Here is a 7,329-nt window from a genome sequence, read left to right on the forward strand (position 1 = left end):
CTTCCCCGGAGCCGCTCGGAGGGAGGCGGCTGGGGGTGGGCAGCGAGAGGGCCGGGCGTCAGAGCCGGGCGGGGACGGGCCAGGATCAGCCCTCCATACAAGGCAGAGAGCAACTCCCAAAGTCGGCGTCGTTCCCGCCGCCGGGAGCGCAGGCCCCGCAGACCGGACCCTGCGGAACTCCCCGGGGACCACAGTCCGCCCGCCGGCACGCACTAACCGCGCAAGCCCCCGCCGAGCGCTTAGCTAGCGTCCTCCGCGGGTTATTTTTGGTACAAGCGGGCAGAGGCCCCCCAAGCCCTTTTCCCAGCCTCAGAATCCACTGCCTGCTTAGGAATCGTGTAGTGATTTGACAACAAATGTAGGAGGGGTTTGTGGTGTGTTTGAGAACACCGCTGTTGACTCTACCAGGTGGCACTATTTTTCCCGGGGCACCAGGGGTTAGAGCCTTTGGCAGGACTGGATACTAATGACACCAGAGGCCCCGCGGCCAGGTATGACCAGGTTTGGCTTACCTGGCAAGGACAGAGCCTCGGGGGTGGGCTGGGAATAGAGAAGCGGCTGATGCTGTAAAATCTTCCCAGAGGAACGAGAGGTGGAGGGACGAATACTCCATCAAAGCTGCACAGTGCTGCGAGAGGGTTTGGTAACACCCTAGCGAGCCACCTTTCAACGGGTCCTAAAACGCCTTGCATTGCCCACTGGGCAACCTTTCCTGACAGGTTGCCGCGGAGTGAATTACTTCGCTAGTGTGAAGATAGAACGGAGGGTGAACATCAGAAACAGGTGGCACTGTGCAAAATGCATCTAAAATGTGAAGGGGAAATGAAAGGAGGAAGAAAGTAGTGGGAGCAGCCGTTGTGGGATGGTTTCACCTCCACCCTGGGGAGAAGCCACGGCAGGGAGTCCGTAGGCCTCTGGAAAGAATGGAAGGGTCTTTAGTTAGGCCTCTCCTGCCTGGCTTAGGCCACCTCGAAGACCTGATAGGGCCTGTTAGGTGTCTGCTAGAAAGGTTTCCTGGAGCAGCCTAGATTCTTCAGCTCCCTCCAGAAGGATGTGAGAACACTTTTGACATAAGTCAGATAACACAATGTGTGATGAGAAAAAACGACCATGCTGCAAAGTGAAGGAGTGTGGCTGTAACGTTTCTAATTAAGCCTCCCTCGGGTCCAAGAGGAGTTAATGAAAGGATAGACCTCCACTCATTCGGAATTGATTTTCAAGATCTCTAAAGGCAACCTCCCAAAACAAAGAGATGATGATAACGATGGTGATGCTGGTGATGATTACTGGCTAAATCTTAAATGCATTTGTGGGTTTTTTGATGCTTGATTCGGTGATTTATCTGTCCTTTCGCCCTTGTCTCTGGTTTTTCACGCCTTGTTTGTTTTCTTTATGTCCTCTGCATCTCTATTTTGCCCTTTGTTTCTTTCTTCCTACTCTGAGTGGCCTCACAAAGGCACCCCAGAGCGACTTAACTTAGTTTGTTTTGTGCTAGGCAGAGGGAGCTTGGCAAGAAAGCTGCGCCGAGAGGGCTGAAGGGGGATGTAATGGGATTGAGAACTACAGCTCTGAAGGGTATTTTACGACTGACGATAGATTTCCCCTCCAAAATTAGACAACCAAATAGTCAAACCCATCATTTTTCAATTTTTAATGACTCAAAGGCAGATCACCTTCCCCAGCATGAGAGTTAGAATAAGACAATTAGATTCTCGTTATTGCCTACGGGATATGTTGCTATCATAACGTGCTCACCACAGAAAAATATCGTTGTAATATATTCTGTCGATTATCTCATTAACGACTCCAGACTTCCTACTATGGTACATGATTTCCAATATTCTATTTTTTAGGAGAAAAGGCTTAAAGAATAAAAGAATGTAATAAACTTTTTGAGAAGATAAGTTGGGCTTTATTATTAACTCTGCTGGCCTTTGAACCAAATCTCAATTTCTTGGTATCTCTCTGATGAAGTATTGTGTTCTCCAATATTTGAAGCAGTGGAAGGTATTGCTTCTGTAGTTCTTACTGAAAGGAGTAGTTATCAAATGCAAACCTAAAACATTGTTTAATTCTCTGCAGTGAGGTTTAGCTGTTGTTTTAACAACATAAAACACTTAATGAAGATATTCAAATGAGGCTTCATGTTTATGTATAATATCTAAAACAAAGCTAATTCCACAACATGCATCATGTTTGTACTGGATTAACTATAACCTTCCACAATGTTTTTCTGCCCCCAATATGTTCTTTGAGGAAGTTCCATAAAGAAGAGAACATATTCTATTAATTTTAAGAAAAGTTTGCTAAATCACCTAAAATCTACCACCCAAGACAAAATTTTTACAAATTGTAAGGATCGATGATTTTAAAAATGGTGGCATCATGGCCTGTAAACTAGAAAGAAGTCCAAAATCAGTATCCAATAGTTATATAAGAGAAAATAGCTTAATTAGATAGTAAATTTAGTGAAATGCTGCTAGGTATTTTGTATTTCATCATTTCTAGATGAAACTTTAAAGATTTCATTTGTGAAAAATATTGACTTACTTACAAACAAATATATGATCCCTAACTTGTCAATGGCTCTCAATAGTTGTTTCCTATAAAGGAAAGCCAGATTTAAAGAGAAATGGATAGAAAGCTTCAATTGTTTGAACTTCTTAGGGTATCCTTCCAAAAGATGTGCATAGAAAGAAAGCAACCCAGAATGTCAACTCCCAGGGGAATAGTCAAGGGAATGTGTACTGATTTTTAAGTCAGACAGAGAAAGTTACTTTTTGGTATTTTAAAAATAAAGTGGCACAAAGGAGCCTTCATTTAAAAAAAAATAGGAACGAGGGGCTGGAGAGATCGCTCAGTGGTTAAGAACACTGGTTGTTCTTGCAGAAGAGTCGGTTTGAATCCCAGCACCCACATGACAGCTAACAACTGTTCATAACTCCAATTCCAGGGTATCCAACAGCCTCTTCTGTCCTCTGCTGGCATGCATGACACGGGTGCACTTACCTACATGCAGGCAATACACCCATACATGTAAAATAAAAATAATAAATAAAAATTTTAAAAAATACATACAAAAATAGAAAAGAAACTATTCTAAATTAAGAAGCATAGTCAAATGCTTCATATATAAACAAGACAATTTAGGATAAACTTTTCTTTGGCCCAAGTGATATGTGCATAGATGATAGATAGATAGATAGATAGATAGATAGATAGATAGATAGATAGGGCATTCAACTTTCTACCTGGACAATTGGCAGCATTAAACATATATTTGCTGCTACATATTGTGTGTTTATCATAGTCTTATGCTGGCAAACTTACACTAGCTTCGGTAGTACAGAAACTAGCTCTGTACTGTAACACACCATTACATCTGCAAATAAGCAGTAACATCTCTGCTATTCTGCTTCAAATCTCTTTTAATCATAGAATTTTTACATAGAATTTTTTGTTCTTGTTTTATTTTTCCTATTCCTTGCTCCTTACTTCCATCCATCAAAATCACATTTCTGGGCCTGCAAAATATAATAAATAAAGTAACAGCCTACTGCATGACTTTTACTAAAAACAATATATTTTACTCAAAAATTTAGGTTTCAAGGTAAGAGTCATCATTCGATGAATAAAGCTGGAGTGGTGCTTGGTTTTGTTCTAGAGGATGTAAGTGACAGCACAGAAGTATACAGAACTATTTGCCTAGGCCTACCTAGACAAAGGGCAGTGGAAAATTCAATTTTTTATCTAAGTATTCACTGACAAAAACAATGCAATGAGCAATAGTCAACAAGAGATGACAGTAAACTTTGAAATGACCAAAACTATTGATAGCTAGCACCTTTTCCAGTTGAGAGAAAGACAAATATAATCTATGGGCATTACTCTTCTAATCGTGGGTTTTCAGATTCTGTAAATACAGAAATATACTATTGTAACCTAGCATATTTCTATAAAATGAGGCTACGTTATGGAACAAATTCAACTGTGACTAACTTATTACAGTAGACTACAGAGAGCTCACAGTTAATCTACCAGATGGGGAACCATACATGCACCACAAAATAGTGTTGCAAGGAGTTTACTCTGCAGTAATAAGCATGGAAGAGGACATATAAGAACCAGCATTATACTGATGTTCCCTCATATGTTAGATTTATAGGTTTAAAATGCCTAAGATTATTAGAAAGTATATATGACTAGCTGAACATTTTTAGGGAACTTTACTTTTTAAATCCTATATTCCACTGACATGAAAAAAATGGGAATCATAGTACTGTAATTTATCACAAATGGGAGAGTGAACTCTTATATTTGGTATTCAGAAACATTTGAAAATCAATATAGAGTAAATATTATCTAGCAATAGTATTTTTTCATGAACTACAAGGTGATAGGAAGCAATTCCCAAGATTCCTGAGTACCTGCAAAAAAATACTATGCTGTCTAAGAAGTAAAGGATACAGTCATATGCTATATGATATTCTATATTTTCTGAACAATTAATAATAGATAAACACTGAATATCTTTAAAATTAGACAGAGATTTAAATAATTCTGTTCTAAAATAGCTATGTTGTGTGTTGGAATTTGCAAACTTTGATTTTCTTTTCCTTATTTGCCAATCTTAAAATTTTCACTGTGTGACCTATTTTTTAAGGACATAACTCTCAGAATGTCCACCACTAACTAGAAAAATTGACTTAACATAATTTGTCAACTAGGGTGAAGATAGTCTACAGAAAAGCAAAGAGAATCGAGTCTATTCAAGAATTGGACGTTGCTGCAATCCTTTTTGGTACAGACATTAATGTGTATTTTGTGAAGATGACATTCATTTTTATGAATGTACTGGTAACATGCTTAGAAATTAATTATTAGTTTAAATGACTCAAATGCACAACATATTTGATAAATACTCCAAAGTGAAGACTGTTATGTTCATTGTTATATTCTAATAACATTTTCTAATATAACTGCAGCTAGTAAGATTTATAATTTGTAACTATATCAGCCCACATATGATTAATAGTCACAATTTATAACAAGAATAAGCAAAATTTTAGTTGAAAGAACTGTGTATATGTTTAATCTCCTCTATAGTTTTTTCTGTTAGTATCTGAAAATTGCTTTTATTCTAGGCCTGATGCTTTTGAAAAGATTATTGGATTACTTTTGGGGTTTTTGTAGACTGTGTTGAACATATTTTCTTTAAACGTCACATTTCATTTTTATTTATCAAAACATGTCAAAAGTTTCCTGTTCAACAACAACAAAGTACTTGTTAAGGAGGAACCATCAGCAAAACCCAGTTATAAGACTGTAATCCCCACTTCGTTTCAGCTTTAACAAATTCCCATGGCTTGTAGTGCTCAGAGAGTCTGCTTCTGTCCCTCTGTTTTCTCTGCCAAGTTAACTACCCAGCCCAGCCCACCCCTTCTCCACCATTTCTTCTGACTGCTATCAGACCCAACAGGTAAGTTTATTATGTTAGCATGAGAGGGGACTTTTCTTTAAGTAGTAAGAGAAAAGCACCTTAAAAAAATAATAAGGGAAGACAAAGATAAATTATACAGAGAAGAGAAAAATGAAACCATGACAGAGGAACAATGTAAAAGATGTTTGTTCAAATAATGAAGAAAAATATAATGAAAGAAGGAAAAGGAAAATGTCACCAGGAAATATGAAGGTCATAATGGTCTGAATAAAACTAGCAGCATAACCTGTGAATGTGTTTTCCACATCAAGAATGCCATGTAAAAGGAAACTCCATGGCCTGTAATCACTGAGGATGTCTTTTTGTGCTTGTCATAGTGTCCTTGACATTTGTCAACACTATTTCCTGTACCAATAGTTTGCCCCTTTTTATGGCAGAGTGACAATTCATGACAAGAATATGCCAGTTGAAAACTCACCTGCTAGAGAACATGTGGAGAAGAGGTCTAGTTTTTAAGTCTCAGATAAAGCTGATGTGAAAATTTGTGCTCTGTTTAAAAGAAAAAATTAAGCATATGTGGGTAACAAAGTAGGGCAGTTCACTTTTCCTAAATAAACATTCAATCAACTAAAACCTTTATTCTTGGACAAATCTTATACATATATAATCTTTACTATCACCTAACTTAATAGAAAGTATGAATAACTATTTAAAACTTTCTAATTTATAAAACATGTTGTATGATGTTAATATTTGATAATTTGTCAAATAGAAAACTAGACTTTATAGTAAATTCTTCAGAAATTTTAATTAACCTATATTCCTTTCAATTTCAGTCTTGAGACCACCTTTTACTCCTTAGATCTTTATTCAAAAAAAAATCAAAAAAATGGAGAATTGTAAATGGAATTAGGAGGAGAGGACAGTGGTGACTTAGTTGCTCCAATGACTCTATTCTCCCCTGAAACATTGTTCACATTTTGAGAGTGTTCAGGAGTCTTAGATAACATGTCATTAGTCTCAGGTACCATCCCAGGTCTCACACCAATTTGTTCTTTAAAAAAAGAACTTGAACTCTTCAAAACTTTCCTCCTTCAAATATTCAGACTTCTGATTTTTGAAATCATTTGAAACCCCTCCCTAATTGTAGAAAAACAGATTGACATGTCAAAGCATGTTAGAAATGACACAGATATGTCTAAATAAAATACTTAAGTATGGCATTTTTAAAAACAGGATCTCCCTATGTAGCCCAGGCTGACTTGATTTAGAATTCATTAAATAGCCCACCCATACTGCCAATGAAATGGGGCTGTGATCTTCCTGTCTCCACCTGTCAAGTGCTGGGATTAGTTGTAAGCTTTACTACACTTGGTTAGTTCTAACATTTAAAAAGGACAGACCTAGGATTTGAACCCAAATATCCTTCCTAACCACTATGCCATATGGCCTTTTTCTTGCCCTGAGTAAAATGAGAATAATGCTATGAAGATTAAAGGATACAGTTATACTTTATAAAATTCATCCATAGTCTACACTAGAAGTCAGGGATGTTGGAGGACAACAGATAAAATATGTACTCATGTTAGGCATCTCCACCACTTGAACTTAAATGTTGGAACATATTTTGAAAAATCACTATAAATAAGATTAGGCAATCACCTGTAAGAACACTGACTGGTATTTAGTGTCATCTAATGAATCTTAACATGTGTTCTAAAGAAATGTCATCTTTTTTCAATCATTTGAAATGTGTGTATTGGAATACACTTTGAAATATAAATAAAAATTTAAATCATCATTTATCAACAAGAAGGGGCAACTGATTTATAAAAGATCAATAATAAAAAATATCCAGAAATAAATAAAATACTTCCAGTCTAATTTTA

This window comes from Nannospalax galili, unplaced genomic scaffold, assembly GCF_000622305.1.
Source record: "Nannospalax galili isolate Female #2095 unplaced genomic scaffold, S.galili_v1.0 scaffold973, whole genome shotgun sequence".
Classification (NCBI taxonomy): Eukaryota; Metazoa; Chordata; class Mammalia; order Rodentia; family Spalacidae; genus Nannospalax; species Nannospalax galili.